The 24,982-nt window shown below is 34.6% G+C and overlaps 1 protein-coding gene across 1 annotated transcript in view; it reads left to right on the top strand.

Annotated features, from left to right (window-relative positions):
* The window catches only part of LEPR (leptin receptor), a 484,020-nt gene that overhangs the window by 405,203 nt on the left and 53,835 nt on the right, over nt 1-24,982 (top strand). The gene's annotated exons all lie outside the window — the stretch shown is intronic.

Raw genomic sequence — 24,982 nt, forward strand, 5'->3', positions numbered from 1 at the left:
CAATGTGATACAATTCTTATTGCGTATGGCACAGTGTGATACAATTCTTATTGCGTATGGCACAATGTGATACAATTCTTATTGCGTATGGCACAATGTGATACAATTCTTATTGGGTATGGCACAATGTGATACAATTCTTATTGCGTATGGCACAGTGTGATACAATTCTTATTGCGTATGGCACAATGGGATACAATTCTTATTGCGTATCTTATTGTGTATGGCACAATGTGATACAATTCTTATTGCGTATGGCACAATGTGATACAATTCTTATTGCGTATGGCACAATGTGATACAATTCTTATTGCGAATGGCATAATGTGATACAATTCTTACTGCGTATGGCACAATGTGATACAATTCTTATTGTGTATCTTACTGCATATGGCACAATGTGATACAATTCTTATTGCGTATCTTATTGCATATGGCACAATGTGATACAATTCTTATTGCGTATGGCACAGTGTGATACAATTCTTATTGTGTATGGCACAATGTGATACAATTCTTATTGCGTATGGCACAATGTGATACAATTCTTATTGCGTATGGCACAGTGTGATACAATTCTTATTGCGTATGGCACAATGTGATACAATTCTTATTGCGTATGGCACAATGTGATACAATTCTTATTGGGTATGGCACAATATGATACAATTCTTATTGCGTATGGCACAATGTGATACAATTCTTATTGCGTATGGCACAATGTGATACAATTCTTATTGGGTATGGCACAATGTGATACAATTCTTATTGGGTATGGCACAATGTGATACAATTCTTATTGGGTATGGCACAATGTGATACAATTCTTATTGGGTATGGCACAATGTGATACAATTCTTATTGGGTATGGAACAATGTGATACAATTCTTATTGCGTATGGCACAATGTGATACAATTCTTATTGCGTATGGCACAATGTGATACAATTCTTATTGTGTATGGCACAATGTGATACAATTCTTATTGCGTATCTTATTGCGTATGGCACAATGTGATACAATTCTTATTGCGTATGGCACAATGTGATACAATTCTTATTGCGCATGGCACAATGTGATACAATTCTTATTGCGTATGGCACGGTGTGATACAATTCTTATTGCGTATCTTATTGCGTATGGCACAATGTGATACAATTCTTACTGCGTATGGCACAATGTGATACAATTCTTATTGCGTATGGCACAATGTGATACAATTGTTATTGCGTATGGCACAATGTGATACAATTCTTATTGCGTATCTTATTGCGTATGGCACAATGTGATACAATTCTTATTGCGTATGGCACAATGTGATACAATTCTTATTGCGTATGGCACAATGTGATACAATTCTTATTGCGTATGGCACAATGTGATACAATTCTTATTGCGTATCTTATTGCGTATGGCACAATGTGATACAATTCTTATTGCGTATGGCACAATGTGATACAATTCTTATTGCGTATGGCACAATGTGATACAATTCTTATTGGGTATGGCACAATATGATACAATTCTTATTGCGTATGGCACAATGTGATACAATTCTTATTGCGTATGGCACAATGTGATACAATTCTTATTGCGTATGGCACAATGTGATACAATTCTTATTGCGTATGGCACAATGTGATACAATTCTTATTGTGTATTGCACAATGTGATACAATTCTTATTGCGTATGGCACAATGTGATACAATTCTTATTGCGTATGGCACAGTGTGATACAATTCTTATTGCGTATGGCACAATGTGATACAATTCTTATTGCGTATGGCACAATGTGATACAATTCTTATTGGGTATGGCACAATGTGATACAATTCTTATTGCGTATGGCACAGTGTGATACAATTCTTATTGCGTATGGCACAATGGGATACAATTCTTATTGCGTATCTTATTGTGTATGGCACAATGTGATACAATTCTTATTGCGTATGGCACAATGTGATACAATTCTTATTGCGTATGGCACAATGTGATACAATTCTTATTGCGAATGGCATAACGTGATACAATTCTTACTGCGTATGGCACAATGTGATACAATTCTTATTGTGTATCTTACTGCATATGGCACAATGTGATACAATTCTTATTGCGTATCTTATTGCATATGGCACAATGTGATACAATTCTTATTGCGTATGGCACAGTGTGATACAATTCTTATTGTGTATGGCACAATGTGATACAATTCTTATTGCGTATGGCACAGTGTGATACAATTCTTATTGTGTATGGCACAATGTGATACAATTCTTATTGGGTATGGCACAATGTGATACAATTCTTATTGCGTATGGCACAATGTGATACAATTCTTATTGCGTATGGCACAATGTGATACAATTCTTATTGCGTATGGCACAGTGTGATACAATTCTTATTGCGTATGGCACAATGTGATACAATTCTTATTGCGTATGGCACAATGTGATACAATTCTTATTGTGTATCTTATTGCGTATGGCACAATGTGATACAATTCTTATGGCGTATGGCACAGTGTGATACAATTCTTATTGCGTATGGCACAATGTGATACAATTCTTATTGCGTATGGCACAATGTGATACAATTCTTATTGGGTATGGCACAATATGATACAATTCTTATTGAGTATGGCACAATGTGATACAATTCTTATTGCGTATGGCACAATGTGATACAATTCTTATTGGGTATGGCACAATGTGATACAATTCTTATTGGGTATGGCACAATGTGATACAATTCTTATTGGGTATGGCACAATGTGATACAATTCTTATTGGGTATGGCACAATGTGATACAATTCTTATTGCGTATGGCACAATGTGATACAATTCTTATTGCGTATCTTATTGCGTATGGCACAATGTGATACAATTCTTACTGCGTATGGCACAGTGTGATACAATTCTTATTGCGTATGGCACAATGTGATACATTTCTTATTGGGTATGGCACAATGTGATACAATTCTTATTGGGTATGGCACAATGTGATACAATTCTTTTTGGGTATGGCACAATGTGATACAATTCTTATTGCGTATGGCACAGTGTGATACAATTCTTATTGCGTATGGCACAATGTGATACAATTCTTATTGCGTATGGCACAGTGTGATACAATTCTTATTGCGTATGGCACAATGTGATACAATTCTTATTGCGTATGGCACAATGTGATACAATTCTTATTGTGTATGGCACAATGTGATACAATTCTTATAGGGTATGGCACAATGTGATACAATTCTTATTGCGTATGGCACAATGTGATACTATTCTTATTGCGTATGGCACAATGTGATACAATTCTTATTGGGTATGGCACAATGTGATACAATTCTTATTGTGTATGGCACAATGTGATACAATTCTTATTGGGTATGGCACAATGTGATACAATTCTTATTGGGTATGGCACAATGTGATACAATTCTTATTGCGTATGGCACAATGTGATACAATTCTTATTGCGTATGGCACAATGTGATACAATTCTTATTGGGTATGGCACAATGTGATACAATTCTTATTGCGTATGGCACAATGTGATACAATTCTTATTGGGTATGGCACAATGTGATACAATTCTTATTGTGTATGGCACAATGTGATTCAATTCTTATTGCGTATGGCACAATGTGATACAATTCTTATTGCGTATGGCACAATGTGATACAATTCTTATTGCGTATGGCACAATGTGATACAATAATTATTGGGTATGGCACAGTGTGATACAATTCTTATTGGGTATGGCACAATGTGATACAATTCTTATTGGGTATGGCACAATGTGATACAATTCTTATTGCGTATGGCACAATGTGATACAATTCTTATTGCGTATGGCACAATGTGATACAATTCTTATTGCGTATGGCACAATGTGATACAATTCTTATTGCGTATGGCACAATGTGATACAATTCTTATTGCGTATGGCACAGTGTGATACAATTCTTATTGTGTATGGCACAATGTGATACAATTCTTATTGCGTATGGCACAGTGTGATACAATTCTTATTGCGTATGGCACAGTGTGATACAACTCTTATTGCGTATGGCACAATGTGATACAATTCTTATTGCGTATGGCACAGTGTGATACAATTCTTATTGCGTATGGCACAATGTGATACAATTCTTATTGCGTATGGCACAATGTGATACAATTCTTATTGTGTATGGCACAATGTGATACAATTCTTATAGGGTATGGCACAATGTGATACAATTCTTATTGCGTATGGCACAATGTGATACTATTCTTATTGCGTATGGCACAATGTGATACAATTCTTATTGGGTATGGCACAATGTGATACAATTCTTATTGTGTATGGCACAATGTGATACAATTCTTATTGGGTATGGCACAATGTGATACAATTCTTATTGGGTATGGCACAATGTGATACAATTCTTATTGCGTATGGCACAATGTGATACAATTCTTATTGCGTATGGCACAATGTGATACAATTCTTATTGGGTATGGCACAATGTGATACAATTCTTATTGCGTATGGCACAATGTGATACAATTCTTATTGGGTATGGCACAATGTGATACAATTCTTATTGTGTATGGCACAATGTGATACAATTCTTATTGCGTATGGCACAATGTGATACAATTCTTATTGCGTATGGCACAATGTGATACAATTCTTATTGCGTATGGCACAATGTGATACAATAATTATTGGGTATGGCACAGTGTGATACAATTCTTATTGGGTATGGCACAATGTGATACAATTCTTATTGGGTATGGCACAATGTGATACAATTCTTATTGCGTATGGCACAATGTGATACAATTCTTATTGCGTATGGCACAATGTGATACAATTCTTATTGCGTATGCCACAATGTGATACAATTCTTATTGCGTATGGCACAATGTGATACAATTCTTATTGCGTATGGCACAGTGTGATACAATTCTTATTGTGTATGGCACAATGTGATACAATTCTTATTGCGTATGGCACAGTGTGATACAATTCTTATTGCGTATGGCACAGTGTGATACAACTCTTATTGCGTATGGCACAATGTGATACAATTCTTATTGCGTATGGCACAATGTGATACAATTCTTATTGTGTATGGCACAATGTGATACAATTCTTATTGGGTATGGCACAATGGGATACAATTCTTATTGTGTATGGCACAATGTGATACAATTCTTACTGTGTATGGCACAATGTGATACAATTCTTATTGCGTATGGCACAGTGTGATACAAATCTTATTGCGTATCTTATTGCGTATGGCACAATGTGATACAATTCTTACTGCGTATGGCACAATGTAATACAATTCTTATTGCGTATGGCACAATGTGATACAATTCTTATTGTGTATGGCACAATGTGATACAATTCTTATTGCGTATGGCACAATGTGATACAATTCTTATTGCGTATGGCAGAATGTGATACAATTCTTATTGCGTATGGCACAATGTGATACAATTCTTATTGGGTATGGCACAATATGATACAATTCTTATTGCGTATGGCACAATGTGATACAATTCTTATTGCGTATGGCACAGTGTGATACAATTCTTATTGGGTATGGCACAGTGTGATACAATTTCTATTGCGTATGGCACAATGTGATACAATTCTTATTGCGTATGGCACAATGTGATACAATTCTTATTGCGTATGGCACAATGTGATACAATTCTTATTGGGTATGGCACAGTGTGATACAATTTCTATTGCGTATGGCACAATGTGATACAATTCTTATTGCGTATGGCACAATGTGATACAATTCTTATTGCGTATGGCACAATGTGATACAATTCTTATTGCGTATGGCACAATGTGATACAATTCTTATTGCGTATGGCACAATGTGATACAATTCTTATTTCGTATGGCACAGTGTGATACAATTCTTATTGCGTATGGCACAATGTGATACAATTCTTATTGAGTATGGCACAATGTGATACAATTCTTATTGCGTATGGCACAATGTGATACAATTCTTATTGCGTATGGCACAGTGTGATACAATTCTTATTGCGTATGGCACAATGTGATACAATTCTTATTGCGTATGGCACAATGTGATACAATTCTTATTGCGTATGGCACAATGTGATACAATTCTTATTGCGTATGGCACAGTGTGATACAATTCTTATTGCGTATGGCACAATGTGATACAATTCTTATTGCGTATCTTATTGTGTATGGCACAATGTGATACAATTCTTATTGCGTATGGCACAATGTGATACAATTCTTATTGCGTATGGCACAGTGCGATACAATTCTTATTGGGTATGGCACAATGTGATACAATTCTTATTGCGTATCTTATTGCGTATGGCACAATGTGATACAATTCTTATTGCGTATGGCACAGTGTGATACAATTCTTATTGCGTATGGCACAATGTGATACAATTCTTATTGCGTATGGCACAATGTGATACAATTCTTATTGCGCATGGCACAATGTGATACAATTCTTATTGCGTATGGCACGGTGTGATACAATTCTTATTGCGTATCTTATTGCGTATGGCACAATGTGATACAATTCTTACTGCGTATGGCACAATGTGATACAATTCTTATTGCGGATGGCACAATGTGATACAATTGTTATTGCGTATGGCACAATGTGATACAATTCTTATTGCGTATCTTATTGCGTATGGCACAATGTGATACAATTCTTATTGCGTATGGCACAATGTGATACAATTCTTATTGCGTATGGCACAATGTGATACAATTCTTATTGCGTATGGCACAATGTGATACAATTCTTATTGCGTATCTTATTGCGTATGGCACAATGTGATACAATTCTTATTGCGTATGGCACAATGTGATACAATTCTTATTGCGTATGGCACAATGTGATACAATTCTTATTGGGTATGGCACAATATGATACAATTCTTATTGCGTATGGCACAATGTGATACAATTCTTATTGCGTATGGCACAATGTGATACAATTCTTATTGCGTATGGCACAATGTGATACAATTCTTATTGCGTATGGCACAATGTGATACAATTCTTATTGTGTATTGCACAATGTGATACAATTCTTATTGCGTATGGCACAATGTGATACAATTCTTATTGCGTATGGCACAGTGTGATACAATTCTTATTGCGTATGGCACAATGTGATACAATTCTTATTGCGTATGGCACAATGTGATACAATTCTTATTGCGTATGGCACAATGTGATACAATTCTTATTGCGTATGGCACAGTGTGATACAATTCTTATTGCGTATGGCACAATGGGATACAATTCTTATTGCGTATCTTATTGTGTATGGCACAATGTGATACAATTCTTATTGCGTATGGCACAATGTGATACAATTCTTATTGCGTATGGCACAATGTGATACAATTCTTATTGCGAATGGCATAACGTGATACAATTCTTACTGCGTATGGCACAATGTGATACAATTCTTATTGTGTATCTTACTGCATATGGCACAATGTGATACAATTCTTATTGCGTATCTTATTGCATATGGCACAATGTGATACAATTCTTATTGCGTATGGCACAGTGTGATACAATTCTTATTGTGTATGGCACAATGTGATACAATTCTTATTGCGTATGGCACAGTGTGATACAATTCTTATTGTGTATGGCACAATGTGATACAATTCTTATTGTGTATGGCACAATGTGATACAATTCTTATTGCGTATGGCACAATGTGATACAATTCTTATTGCGTATGGCACAATGTGATACAATTCTTATTGCGTATGGCACAGTGTGATACAATTCTTATTGCGTATGGCACAATGTGATACAATTCTTATTGCGTATGGCACAATGTGATACAATTCTTATTGTGTATCTTATTGCGTATGGCACAATGTGATACAATTCTTATGGCGTATGGCACAGTGTGATACAATTCTTATTGCGTATGGCACAATGTGATACAATTCTTATTGCGTATGGCACAATGTGATACAATTCTTATTGGGTATGGCACAATGTGATACAATTCTTATTGAGTATGGCACAATGTGATACAATTCTTATTGCGTATGGCACAATGTGATACAATTCTTATTGGGTATGGCACAATGTGATACAATTCTTATTGGGTATGGCACAATGTGATACAATTCTTATTGGGTATGGCACAATGTGATACAATTCTTATTGGGTATGGCACAATGTGATACAATTCTTATTGCGTATGGCACAATGTGATACAATTCTTATTGCGTATCTTATTGCGTATGGCACAATGTGATACAATTCTTACTGCGTATGGCACAGTGTGATACAATTCTTATTGCGTATGGCACAATGTGATACATTTCTTATTGGGTATGGCACAATGTGATACAATTCTTATTGGGTATGGCACAATGTGATACAATTCTTTTTGGGTATGGCACAATGTGATACAATTCTTATTGCGTATGGCACAGTGTGATACAATTCTTATTGCGTATGGCACAATGTGATACAATTCTTATTGCGTATGGCACAATGTGATACAATTCTTATTGCGTATGGCACAATGTGATACAATTCTTATTGCGTATGGCACAATGTGATACAATTCTTATTGTGTATGGCACAATGTGATACAATTCTTATAGGGTATGGCACAATGTGATACAATTCTTATTGCGTATGGCACAATGTGATACAATTCTTATTGCGTATGGCACAATGTGATACAATTCTTATTGGGTATGGCACAATGTGATACAATTCTTATTGTGTATGGCACAATGTGATACAATTCTTATTGGGTATGGCACAATGTGATACAATTCTTATTGGGTATGGCACAATGTGATACAATTCTTATTGCGTATGGCACAATGTGATACAATTCTTATTGCGTATGGCACAATGTGATACAATTCTTATTGGGTATGGCACAATGTGATACAATTCTTATTGCGTATGGCACAATGTGATACAATTCTTATTGGGTATGGCACAATGTGATACAATTCTTATTGTGTATGGCACAATGTGATACAATTCTTATTGCGTATGGCACAATGTGATACAATTCTTATTGCGTATGGCACAATGTGATACAATTCTTATTGCGTATGGCACAATGTGATACAATAATTATTGGGTATGGCACAGTGTGATACAATTCTTATTGGGTATGGCACAATGTGATACAATTCTTATTGGGTATGGCACAATGTGATACAATTCTTATTGCGTATGGCACAATGTGATACAATTCTTATTGCGTATGGCACAATGTGATACAATTCTTATTGCGTATGGCACAATGTGATACAATTCTTATTGCGTATGGCACAATGTGATACAATTCTTATTGCGTATGGCACAGTGTGATACAATTCTTATTGTGTATGGCACAATGTGATACAATTCTTATTGCGTATGGCACAGTGTGATACAATTCTTATTGCGTATGGCACAGTGTGATACAAGTCTTATTGCGTATGGCACAATGTGATACAATTCTTATTGCGTATGGCACAGTGTGATACAATTCTTATTGCGTATGGCACAATGTGATACAATTCTTATTGCGTATGGCACAATGTGATACAATTCTTATTGTGTATGGCACAATGTGATACAATTCTTATAGGGTATGGCACAATGTGATACAATTCTTATTGCGTATGGCACAATGTGATACTATTCTTATTGCGTATGGCACAATGTGATACAATTCTTATTGGGTATGGCACAATGTGATACAATTCTTATTGTGTATGGCACAATGTGATACAATTCTTATTGGGTATGGCACAATGTGATACAATTCTTATTGGGTATGGCACAATGTGATACAATTCTTATTGCGTTTGGCACAATGTGATACAATTCTTATTGCGTATGGCACAATGTGATACAATTCTTATTGGGTATGGCACAATGTGATACAATTCTTATTGCGTATGGCACAATGTGATACAATTCTTATTGGGTATGGCACAATGTGATACAATTCTTATTGTGTATGGCACAATGTGATACAATTCTTATTGCGTATGGCACAATGTGATACAATTCTTATTGCGTATGGCACAATGTGATACAATTCTTATTGCGTATGGCACAATGTGATACAATAATTATTGGGTATGGCACAGTGTGATACAATTCTTATTGGGTATGGCACAATGTGATACAATTCTTATTGGGTATGGCACAATGTGATACAATTCTTATTGCGTATGGCACAATGTGATACAATTCTTATTGCGTATGGCACAATGTGATACAATTCTTATTGCGTATGCCACAATGTGATACAATTCTTATTGCGTATGGCACAATGTGATACAATTCTTATTGCGTATGGCACAGTGTGATACAATTCTTATTGTGTATGGCACAATGTGATACAATTCTTATTGCGTATGGCACAGTGTGATACAATTCTTATTGCGTATGGCACAGTGTGATACAACTCTTATTGCGTATGGCACAATGTGATACAATTCTTATTGCGTATGGCACAATGTGATACAATTCTTATTGTGTATGGCACAATGTGATACAATTCTTATTGGGTATGGCACAATGGATACAATTCTTATTGTGTATGGCACAATGTGATACAATTCTTACTGTGTATGGCACAATGTGATACAATTCTTATTGCGTATGGCACAGTGTGATACAATTCTTATTGCGTATCTTATTGCGTATGGCACAATGTGATACAATTCTTACTGCGTATGGCACAATGTAATACAATTCTTATTGCGTATGGCACAATGTGATACAATTCTTATTGTGTATGGCACAATGTGATACAATTCTTATTGCGTATGGCACAATGTGATACAATTCTTATTGCGTATGGCACAATGTGATACAATTCTTATTGCGTATGGCACAATGTGATACAATTCTTATTGGGTATGGCACAATATGATACAATTCTTATTGCGTATGGCACAATGTGATACAATTCTTATTGCGTATGGCACAGTGTGATACAATTCTTATTGGGTATGGCACAGTGTGATACAATTTCTATTGCGTATGGCACAATGTGATACAATTCTTATTGCGTATGGCACAATGTGATACAATTCTTATTGCGTATGGCACAATGTGATACAATTCTTATTGGGTATGGCACAGTGTGATACAATTTCTATTGCGTATGGCACAATGTGATACAATTCTTATTGCGTATGGCACAATGTGATACAATTCTTATTGCGTATGGCACAATGTGATACAATTCTTATTGCGTATGGCACAATGTGATATAATTCTTATTGCGTATGGCACAATGTGATACAATTCTTATTTCGTATGGCACAGTGTGATACAATTCTTATTGCGTATGGCACAATGTGATACAATTCTTATTGAGTATGGCACAATGTGATACAATTCTTATTGCGTATGGCACAATGTGATACAATTCTTATTGCGTATGGCACAGTGTGATACAATTCTTATTGCGTATGGCACAATGTGATACAATTCTTATTGCGTATGGCACAATGTGATACAATTCTTATTGCGTATGGCACAATGTGATACAATTCTTATTGCGTATGGCACAGTGTGATACAATTCTTATTGCGTATGGCACAATGTGATACAATTCTTATTGCGTATCTTATTGTGTATGGCACAATGTGATACAATTCTTATTGCGTATGGCACAATGTGATACAATTCTTATTGCGTATGGCACAGTGCGATACAATTCTTATTGGGTATGGCACAATGTGATACAATTCTTATTGCGTATCTTATTGCGTATGGCACAATGTGATACAATTCTTATTGCGTATGGCACAGTGTGATACAATTCTTATTGCGTATGGCACAATGTGATACAATTCTTATTGCGTATGGCACAATGTGATACAATTCTTATTGGGTATGGCACAATATGATACAATTCTTATTGCGTATGGCACAATGTGATACAATTCTTATTGCGTATGGCACAATGTGATACAATTCTTATTGGGTATGGCACAATGTGATACAATTCTTATTGGGTATGGCACAATGTGATACAATTCTTATTGGGTATGGCACAATGTGATACAATTCTTATTGGGTATGGCACAATGTGATACAATTCTTATTGGGTATGGAACAATGTGATACAATTCTTATTGCGTATGGCACAATGTGATACAATTCTTATTGCGTATGGCACAATGTGATACAATTCTTATTGTGTATGGCACAATGTGATACAATTCTTATTGCGTATCTTATTGCGTATGGCACAATGTGATACAATTCTTATTGCGTATGGCACAATGTGATACAATTCTTATTGCGCATGGCACAATGTGATACAATTCTTATTGCGTATGGCACGGTGTGATACAATTCTTATTGCGTATCTTATTGCGTATGGCACAATGTGATACAATTCTTACTGCGTATGGCACAATGTGATACAATTCTTATTGCGGATGGCACAATGTGATACAATTGTTATTGCGTATGGCACAATGTGATACAATTCTTATTGCGTATCTTATTGCGTATGGCACAATGTGATACAATTCTTATTGCGTATGGCACAATGTGATACAATTCTTATTGCGTATGGCACAATGTGATACAATTCTTATTGCGTATGGCACAATGTGATACAATTCTTATTGCGTATCTTATTGCGTATGGCACAATGTGATACAATTCTTATTGCGTATGGCACAATGTGATACAATTCTTATTGCGTAAGGCACAATGTGATACAATTCTTATTGGGTATGGCACAATATGATACAATTCTTATTGCGTATGGCACAATGTGATACAATTCTTATTGCGTATGGCACAATGTGATACAATTCTTATTGCGTATGGCACAATGTGATACAATTCTTATTGCGTATGGCACAATGTGATACAATTCTTATTGTGTATGGCACAATGTGATACAATTCTTATTGCGTATGGCACAATGTGATACAATTCTTATTGCGTATGGCACAGTGTGATACAATTCTTATTGCGTATGGCACAATGTGATACAATTCTTATTGCGTATGGCACAATGTGATACAATTCTTATTGGGTATGGCACAATGTGATACAATTCTTATTGCGTATGGCACAGTGTGATACAATTCTTATTGCGTATGGCACAATGGGATACAATTCTTATTGCGTATCTTATTGTGTATGGCACAATGTGATACAATTCTTATTGCGTATGGCACAATGGTGATACAATTCTTATTGCGTATGGCACAATGTGATACAATTCTTATTGCGAATGGCATAATGTGATACAATTCTTACTGCGTATGGCACAATGTGATACAATTCTTATTGTGTATCTTACTGCATATGGCACAATGTGATACAATTCTTATTGCGTATCTTATTGCATATGGCACAATGTGATACAATTCTTATTGCGTATGGCACAGTGTGATACAATTCTTATTGTGTATGGCACAATGTGATACAATTCTTATTGCGTATATGGCACAATGTGATACAATTCTTATTGCGTATGGCACAGTGTGATACAATTCTTATTGCGTATGGCACAATGTGATACAATTCTTATTGCGTATGGCACAATGTGATACAATTCTTATTGGGTATGGCACAATATGATACAATTCTTATTGCGTATGGCACAATGTGATACAATTCTTATTGCGTATGGCACAATGTGATACAATTCTTATTGCGTATGGCACAATGTGATACAATTCTTATTGGGTATGGCACAATGTGATACAATTCTTATTGGGTATGGCACAATGTGATACAATTCTTATTGGGTATGGCACAATGTGATACAATTCTTATTGGGTATGGAACAATGTGATACAATTCTTATTGCGTATGGCACAATGTGATACAATTCTTATTGCGTATGGCACAATGTGATACAATTCTTATTGTGTATGGCACAATGTGATACAATTCTTATTGCGTATCTTATTGCGTATGGCACAATGTGATACAATTCTTATTGCGTATGGCACAATGTGATACAATTCTTATTGCGCATGGCACAATGTGATACAATTCTTATTGCGTATGGCACGGTGTGATACAATTCTTATTGCGTATCTTATTGCGTATGGCACAATGTGATACAATTCTTACTGCGTATGGCACAATGTGATACAATTCTTATTGCGGATGGCACAATGTGATACAATTGTTATTGCGTATGGCACAATGTGATACAATTCTTATTGCGTATCTTATTGCGTATGGCACAATGTGATACAATTCTTATTGCGTATGGCACAATGTGATACAATTCTTATTGCGTATGGCACAATGTGATACAATTCTTATTGCGTATGGCACAATGTGATACAATTCTTATTGCGTATCTTATTGCGTATGGCACAATGTGATACAATTCTTATTGCGTATGGCACAATGTGATACAATTCTTATTGCGTATGGCACAATGTGATACAATTCTTATTGGGTATGGCACAATATGATACAATTCTTATTGCGTATGGCACAATGTGATACAATTCTTATTGCGTATGGCACAATGTGATACAATTCTTATTGCGTATGGCACAATGTGATACAATTCTTATTGCGTATGGCACAATGTGATACAATTCTTATTGTGTATTGCACAATGTGATACAATTCTTATTGCGTATGGCACAATGTGATACAATTCTTATTGCGTATGGCACAGTGTGATACAATTCTTATTGCGTATGGCACAATGTGATACAATTCTTATTGCGTATGGCACAATGTGATACAATTCTTATTGGGTATGGCACAATGTGATACAATTCTTATTGCGTATGGCACAGTGTGATACAATTCTTATTGCGTATGGCACAATGTGATACAATTCTTATTGCGTATCTTATTGTGTATGGCACAATGTGATACAATTCTTATTGCGTATGGCACAATGTGATACAATTCTTATTGCGTATGGCACAATGTGATACAATTCTTATTGCGAATGGCATAACGTGATACAATTCTTACTGCGTATGGCACAATGTGATACAATTCTTATTGTGTATCTTACTGCATATGGCACAATGTGATACAATTCTTATTGCGTATCTTATTGCATATGGCACAATGTGATACAATTCTTATTGCGTATGGCACAGTGTGATACAATTCTTATTGTGTATGGCACAATGTGATACAATTCTTATTGCGTATGGCACAGTGTGATACAATTCTTATTGTGTATGGCACAATGTGATACAATTCTTATTGTGTATGGCACAATGTGATACAATTCTTATTGCGTATGGCACAATGTGATACAATTCTTATTGCGTATGGCACAATGTGATACAATTCTTATTGCGTATGGCACAGTGTGATACAATTCTTATTGCGTATGGCACAATGTGATACAATTCTTATTGCGTATGGCACAATGTGATACAATTCTTATTGTGTATCTTATTGCGTATGGCACAATGTGATACAATTCTTATGGCGTATGGCACAGTGTGATACAATTCTTATTGCGTATGGCACAATGTGATACAATTCTTATTGCGTATGGCACAATGTGATACAATTCTTATTGGGTATGGCACAATATGATACAATTCTTATTGAGTATGGCACAATGTGATACAATTCTTATTGCGTATGGCACAATGTGATACAATTCTTATTGGGTATGGCACAATGTGATACAATTCTTATTGGGTATGGCACAATGTGATACAATTCTTATTGGGTATGGCACAATGTGATACAATTCTTATTGGGTATGGCACAATGTGATACAATTCTTATTGCGTATGGCACAATGTGATACAATTCTTATTGCGTATCTTATTGCGTATGGCACAATGTGATACAATTCTTACTGCGTATGGCACAGTGTGATACAATTCTTATTGCGTATGGCACAATGTGATACATTTCTTATTGGGTATGGCACAATGTGATACAATTCTTATTGGGTATGGCACAATGTGATACAATTCTTATTGGGTATGGCACAATGTGATACAATTCTTATTGCGTATGGCACAGTGTGATACAATTCTTATTGCGTATGGCACAATGTGATACAATTCTTATTGCGTATGGCACAGTGTGATACAATTCTTATTGCGTATGGCACAATGTGATACAATTCTTATTGCGTATGGCACAATGTGATACAATTCTTATTGTGTATGGCACAATGTGATACAATTCTTATAGGGTATGGCACAATGTGATACAATTCTTATTGCGTATGGCACAATGTGATACAATTCTTATTGCGTATGGCACAATGTGATACAATTCTTATTGGGTATGGCACAATGTGATACAATTCTTATTGTGTATGGCACAATGTGATACAATTCTTATTGGGTATGGCACAATGTGATACAATTCTTATTGGGTATGGCACAATGTGATACAATTCTTATTGCGTATGGCACAATGTGATACAATTCTTATTGCGTATGGCACAATGTGATACAATTCTTATTGCGTATGGCACAATGTGATACAATTCTTATTGCGTATGGCACAATGTGATACAATTCTTATTGGGTATGGCACAATGTGATACAATTCTTATTGTGTATGGCACAATGTGATACAATTCTTATTGCGTATGGCACAATGTGATACAATTCTTATTGCGTATGGCACAATGTGATACAATTCTTATTGCGTATGGCACAATGTGATACAATAATTATTGGGTATGGCACAGTGTGATACAATTCTTATTGGGTATGGCACAATGTGATACAATTCTTATTGGGTATGGCACAATGTGATACAATTCTTATTGCGTATGGCACAATGTGATACAATTCTTATTGCGTATGGCACAATGTGATACAATTCTTATTGCGTATGCCACAATGTGATACAATTCTTATTGCGTATGGCACAATGTGATACAATTCTTATTGCGTATGGCACAGTGTGATACAATTCTTATTGCGTATGGCACAATGTGATACAATTCTTATTGCGTATGGCACAGTGTGATACAATTCTTATTGCGTATGGCACAGTGTGATACAACTCTTATTGCGTATGGCACAATGTGATACAATTCTTATTGCGTATGGCACAGTGTGATACAATTCTTATTGCGTATGGCACAGTGTGATACAATTCTTATTGCGTATGGCACAATGTGATACAATTCTTATTGTGTATGGCACAATGTGATACAATTCTTATAGGGTATGGCACAATGTGATACAATTCTTATTGCGTATGGCACAATGTGATACTATTCTTATTGCGTATGGCACAATGTGATACAATTCTTATTGGGTATGGCACAATGTGATACAATTCTTATTGTGTATGGCACAATGTGATACAATTCTTATTGGGTATGGCACAATGTGATACAATTCTTATTGGGTATGGCACAATGTGATACAATTCTTATTGCGTATGGCACAATGTGATACAATTCTTATTGCGTATGGCACAATGTGATACAATTCTTATTGGGTATGGCACAATGTGATACAATTCTTATTGCGTATGGCACAATGTGATACAATTCTTATTGGGTATGGCACAATGTGATACAATTCTTATTGTGTATGGCACAATGTGATACAATTCTTATTGCGTATGGCACAATGTGATACAATTCTTATTGCGTATGGCACAATGTGATACAATTCTTATTGCGTATGGCACAATGTGATACAATAATTATTGGGTATGGCACAGTGTGATACAATTCTTATTGGGTATGGCACAATGTGATACAATTCTTATTGGGTATGGCACAATGTGATACAATTCTTATTGCGTATGGCACAATGTGATACAATTCTTATTGCGTATGGCACAATGTGATACAATTCTTATTGCGTATGCCACAATGTGATACAATTCTTATTGCGTATGGCACAATGTGATACAATTCTTATTGCGTATGGCACAGTGTGATACAATTCTTATTGTGTATGGCACAATGTGATACAATTCTTATTGCGTATGGCACAGTGTGATACAATTCTTATTGCGTATGGCACAGTGTGATACAACTCTTATTGCGTATGGCACAATGTGATACAATTCTTATTGCGTATGGCACAATGTGATACAATTCTTATTGTGTATGGCACAATGTGATACAATTCTTATTGGGTATGGCACAATGGGATACAATTCTTATTGTGTATGGCACAATGTGATACAATTCTTACTGTGTATGGCACAATGTGATACAATTCTTATTGCGTATGGCACAGTGTGATACAATTCTTATTGCGTATCTTATTGCGTATGGCACAATGTGATACAATTCTTACTGCGTATGGCACAATGTAATACAATTCTTATTGCGTATGGCACAATGTGATACAATTCTTATTGTGTATGGCACAATGTGATACAATTCTTATTGCGTATGGCACAATGTGATACAATTCTTATTGCGTATGGCACAATGTGATACAATTCTTATTGCGTATGGCACAATGTGATACAATTCTTATTGGGTATGGCACAATATGATACAATTCTTATTGCGTATGGCACAATGTGATACAATTCTTATTGCGTATGGCACAGTGTGATACAATTCTTATTGGGTATGGCACAGTGTGATACAATTTCTATTGCGTATGGCACAATGTGATACAATTCTTATTGCGTATGGCACAATGTGATACAATTCTTATTGCGTATGGCACAATGTGATACAATTCTTATTGGGTATGGCACAGTGTGATACAATTTCTATTGCGTATGGCACAATGTGATACAATTCTTATTGCGTATGGCACAATGTGATACAATTCTTATTGCGTATGGCACAATGTGATACAATTCTTATTGCGTATGGCACAATGTGATATAATTCTTATTGCGTATGGCACAATGTGATACAATTCTTATTTCGTATGGCACAGTGTGATACAATTCTTATTGCGTATGGCACAATGTGATACAATTCTTATTGAGTATGGCACAATGTGATACAATTCTTATTGCGTATGGCACAATGTGATACAATTCTTATTGCGTATGGCACAGTGTGATACAATTCTTATTGCGTATGGCACAATGTGATACAATTCTTATTGCGTATGGCACAATGTGATACAATTCTTATTGCGTATGGCACAATGTGATACAATTCTTATTGCGTATGGCACAGTGTGATACAATTCTTATTGCGTATGGCACAGTGTGATACAATTCTTATTGCGTATGGCACAATGTGATACAATTCTTATTGCGTATCTTATTGTGTATGGCACAATGTGATACAATTCTTATTGCGTATGGCACAATGTGATACAATTCTTATTGCGTATGGCACAGTGCGATACAATTCTTATTGGGTATGGCACAATGTGATACAATTCTTATTGCGTATGGCACAATGTGATACAATTCTTATTGCGTATGGCACAATGTGATACAATTCTTATTGCGTATGGCACAATGTGATACAATTCTTATTGCGTATGGCACAGTGTGATACAATTCTTATTGCGTATCTTATTGCGTATGGCACAGTGTGATACAATTCTTATTGCGTATGGCACAATGTGATACAATTCTTATTGCGTATCTTATTGCGTATGGCACAGTGTGATACAATTCTTATTGCGTATGGCACAATGTGATAAATTCTTATTGCATATGGCACAATGTGATACAATTCTTATTGCGTATGGCACAATGTGATACAATTCTTATTGCGTATCTTATTGCGTATGGCACAATGTGATACAATTCTTATTGCGTATGGCACAGTGTGATACAATTCTTATTGCGTATGGCACAATGTGATACAATTCTTATTGCATATGGCACAATGTGATACAATTCTTATTGCGTATGGCACAATGTGATACAATTCTTATTGCGTATGGTACAGTGTGATACAATTCTTATTGCGTATGGCACAATGTGATACAATTCTTATTGCGTATGGTACAGTGTGATACAATTCTTATTGCGTATGGCACAATGTGATACAATTCTTATTGCATATGGCACAATGTGATACAATTCTTATTGCGTATGGCACAATGTAATACAATTCTTATTGCGTATGGCACAATGTGATACAATTCTTATTGCGTATGGTACAGTGTGATACAATTCTTATTGCGTATGGCACAATGTGATACAATTCTTATTGCGTATGGCACAGTGTGATACAATTCTTATTGCATATGGCACAATGTGATACATTTCTTATTGCGTATGGCACAATGTGATACAATTCTTATTGCGTATGGCACAATGTGATACAATTCTTATTGCGTATGGCACAGTGTGATACAATTCTTATTGCATATGGCACAATGTGATACAATTCTTATTGCGTATTGCACAGTGTGATACAATTCTTATTGCATATGGCACAATGTGATACAATTCTTATTGCGTATGGCACAGTGTGATACAATTCTTATTGCGTATGGCACAATGTGATACAATTCTTATTGCGTATGGTACAGTGTGATACAATTCTTATTGCGTATGGCACAATGTGATACAATTCTTATTGCGTATGGTACAGTGTGATACAATTCTTATTGCGTATGGCACAATGTGATACAATTCTTATTGCATATGGCACAATGTGATACAATTCTTATTGCGTATGGCACAATGTAATACAATTCTTATTGCGTATGGCACAATGTGATACAATTCTTATTGCGTATGGCACAATGTGATACAATTCTTATTGCGTATGGCACAGTGTGATACAATTCTTATTGCGTATGGCACAATGTGATACAATTCTTATTGCGTATGGCACAGTGTGATACAATTCTTATTGCGTATGGCACAATGTGATACAATTCTTATTGCGTATGGCACAATGTGATACAATTCTTATTGCGTATGGCACAGTGTGATACAATTCTTATTGCGTATGGCACAATGTGATACAATTCTTATTGCGTATGGCACAATGTGATACAATTCTTATTGCGTATGGCACAGTGTGATACAATTCTTATTGCGTATGGCACAATGGGATAAAAACGATTCATATGTAAAACCAAAGGTTGTTATAGACACTGTTATATTAAAGGGATATTATTATATATGCAGATGCTGGTGCACAAATTGTTTTTTACTTTGTCTCGGGAACGAGCATTTACCCACCACAGTCTCCGGACATAAACCCCAAATGTTTTCTGTCACGATTTAGATAGAACATCACGTTTTAAACAACTTTCTAATTTACTTCTATTATCATATTTTCTTCATTTTCTTGTTATCCTTATTTGAAAGGAGAAATGTAAGCTCAGGAGTGTGCACGTGTCTGCAGCATTATATGGCAACAATGCTATACATTAGCAGGAGCACTAGATGGCAGCACTATTGCCTGTCGTGTAGGGCTTCAGGCATGTGCACGCTTCCTACCTAGGTATCTCTTCAACAAAGAATAACATGAGAATGAAATAAATTTGATAATAGAAGTAAATTGGAATTCTATTCTCTATCTGAATAATGAAATAAACATTTTGGGTTTAATGCCCCTTTAACCATAGATTCTCTTAAAGGGATGACCCAACATGCTGAAGTGATGTAGTTTATCTGTAAAAAGCTGACAAAATATCACATAAACTGTAACCTGAAAGTGTCCTGAGCAGCCCCACAAGATGCTTGTGACAGGGCTTGTGACAGGGCATCTGGCATGTGAGGTCACTTTATTGTCCCCAGTTTAAAGAACAGGAAACACAAACATTTTCTTTCATGATTCAGACAGAGCAGACCATTTTACACAACTTTACAAGTTACTTCTTTTTATCAAATTTGCTTCATTCTCTTGTTATCCTTTTATTCTAGGAGACTGTGACACAAAACCTCTGGAGTCCCTAGTTTCTTAAATATTTAACAACAATTGGTGGAAAATCATGTGAACCCCAAGATATATTAGTATAGCAACTTATAGCAACTTTTTCCATTTTATCCAAATCCTCTTTTAATAAAACTTGTGTTTTGTGTACGGCTTCTTTCTGGGATCCCACACATTTAGGTACAGATTATAAGTGGAGTGCAAGATAAGCGATATTTGTGCTCTACTTGTAAAACCAGCGCACGCAAATGTGCGATGTGAATGTGACCTTGTGTTCGGATTTCACAAAAGCATTGTGCTCACAAGAGCGCACTTCCATAGGATGCAATGGTAGCCTCGTTCTGAACCCGTCATACACGGCACAGAACCCAAGCCCAGTGAAGGGGATAAGTCATGCAACGACGGACAGCAATTTTAAAAATATATGTATGTGATTATATACATGCATATTTATATGTTAATATGTATGTGTGTATATATATATATATATATATATATTTGTTACTATGTGTATATACATATATATGTATGTGTTACTATGTGTATATACATATATATTTATGTGTTATTATGTGTATATACATATATATTTATGTTAGTATGTGTATATACATATATATTTATGTGTTACTATGTGTATATACAGATATATTTATGTGTTACTATGTGTATATACATGTATATTTATGTGTTATTATGTGTATATACATATAGATTTATGTGTTACTATGTGTATATACATATATATTTATGTGTTACTATGTGTATATACATATATATTTATCTGTTACTATGTGTATATACATATATATTTATGTGTTACTATGTGTATATACATATATATTTATGTGTTACTATGTGTATATACATATATATGTATGTGTTACTATGTGTATATACATATATATTTATGTGTTACTATGTGTATATATATATATATATATTTATGTGTTACTATGTATGTGATTATATACATGTATATTTATATGTTAATATGTATGTGTGTATATATATATATATATATATTTGTTACTATGTGTATATACATATATATGTATGTGTTACTATGTGTATATACATATTTATGTGTTACTATGTGTATATATATATATATATATATATATATATTTATGTGTTACTGTGTGTATATACATATATATTTATGTGTTACTATGTGTATATACATATATATTTATATGTTAATATGTATGTGTGTATATATATATATATATATTTGTTACTATGTGTATATACATATATATGTATGTGTTACTATGTGTATATACATATTTATGTGTTACTATGTGTATATATATATATATATATATATTTATGTGTTACTATGTGTATATACATATATATTTATGTGTTACTATGTGTATATACATATATATTTATGTGTTACTGTGTGTATATACATATATATTTATCTGTTACTATGTGTATATACATATATATTTATGTGTTAGTATGTGTATATACATATATATTTGTGTTACTATGTGTATATACATATATATTTATGTGTTACTATGTGTATATACATATATATTTATGTGTTATTATGTGTATATACATATATATTTATGTGTTACTATGTGTATATACATATATATTTATGTGTTACTATGTGTATATACATATATATTTATGTGTTATGTGTATATACATATATATTTATGTGTTACTATGTGTATATACATATATATTTATGTGTTATTATGTGTATATACATATATATTTATGTGTTACTATGTGTATATACATATATATTTATGTGTTACTATGTGTATGTACATATATATTTATGTGTTACTATGTGTATATACATATATATTTATGTGTTACTATGTGTATATACATATATATTTATGTGTTACTATGTGTATATACATATATATTTATGTGTTACTATGTGTATATACATATATATATTTATGTGTTAGTATGTGTATATACATATATATTTATGTGTTAGTATGTGTATATACATATATATTTATGTGTTACTATGTGTATATACATATATATTTATGTGTTACTATGTGTATATACATATATATTTATGTGTTACTATGTGTATATACATATATATTTATGTGTTACTATGTGTATGTACATATATAGTTATGTGTTACTATGTGTATATACATATATATTCATGTGTTACTATGTGTATATACATATATATTTATGTGTTACTATGTGTATATACATATATATTTATGTGTTACTATGTGTATATACATATATTTCTTCTGTTAAGTGTGATCAGTCCACGGGTCATCATTACTTCTGGGATATTAACTGCTCCCCTACAGGAAGTGCAAGAGGATTCACCCAGCAGAGCTGCATATAGCTCCTCCCCTCTACGTCACTCCCAGTCATTCTCTTGCACCCAGCAACTAGATAGGTCGTGTGAGAGGACTATGGTGATTATACTTAGTTTTATATCTTCAATCAAAAGTTTGTTATTTTAAAATAGCACCGGAGTGTGTTATTACCTCTCTGGCAGAGTTTGAGGAAGAATCTACCAGAGTTTTGCTATGATTTTAGCCGGAGTAGTTAAGATCATATTGCTGTTCTCGGCCATCTGAGGAGTGAGGTAAACTTCAGATCAGGGGACAGCGGGCAGATGAATCTGCATAGAGGTATGTAGCAGTTTTTATTTTCTGACAATGGAATTGATGAGAAAATCCTGCCATACCGATATAATGTCATGTATGTATACTTTACACTTCAGTATTCTGGGAGAATGGTACTTCACTAGAATTACACTGTAAGAAAGACATAAAGCTGTTTAATAACTAGAGATTATGTTTAACGTTTTTGCTGGAATGTAAAATCGTTTTCATTTGCTGAGGTACTGAGTGAATAAATGTTTGGGCACCATTTTTCCACTTGGCAGTTGCTTAAATCTGTTTTTTCTGTCAGTTTCTGTTCTCCCTCACTGCTGTGTGTGTGGGGGAGGGGCGCTTTTACTATGCATCAAATATTTCAGTCAGCAACTCATTGTATTCCCTGCATGATCTGGTTCATCTCTACAGAGCTCAGGGGTCTTCAAAACTTATTTTGAGGGAGGTAATTTCTCTCAGCAGAGCTGTGAGAATTATAGTTTGACTGAAATAAAAACTTTTATTCTGTAATTTGTTTC

The sequence above is a fragment of the Bombina bombina genome, chromosome 10 (genome assembly GCF_027579735.1).
Source record: "Bombina bombina isolate aBomBom1 chromosome 10, aBomBom1.pri, whole genome shotgun sequence".
NCBI classification, from domain to species: Eukaryota; Metazoa; Chordata; class Amphibia; order Anura; family Bombinatoridae; genus Bombina; species Bombina bombina.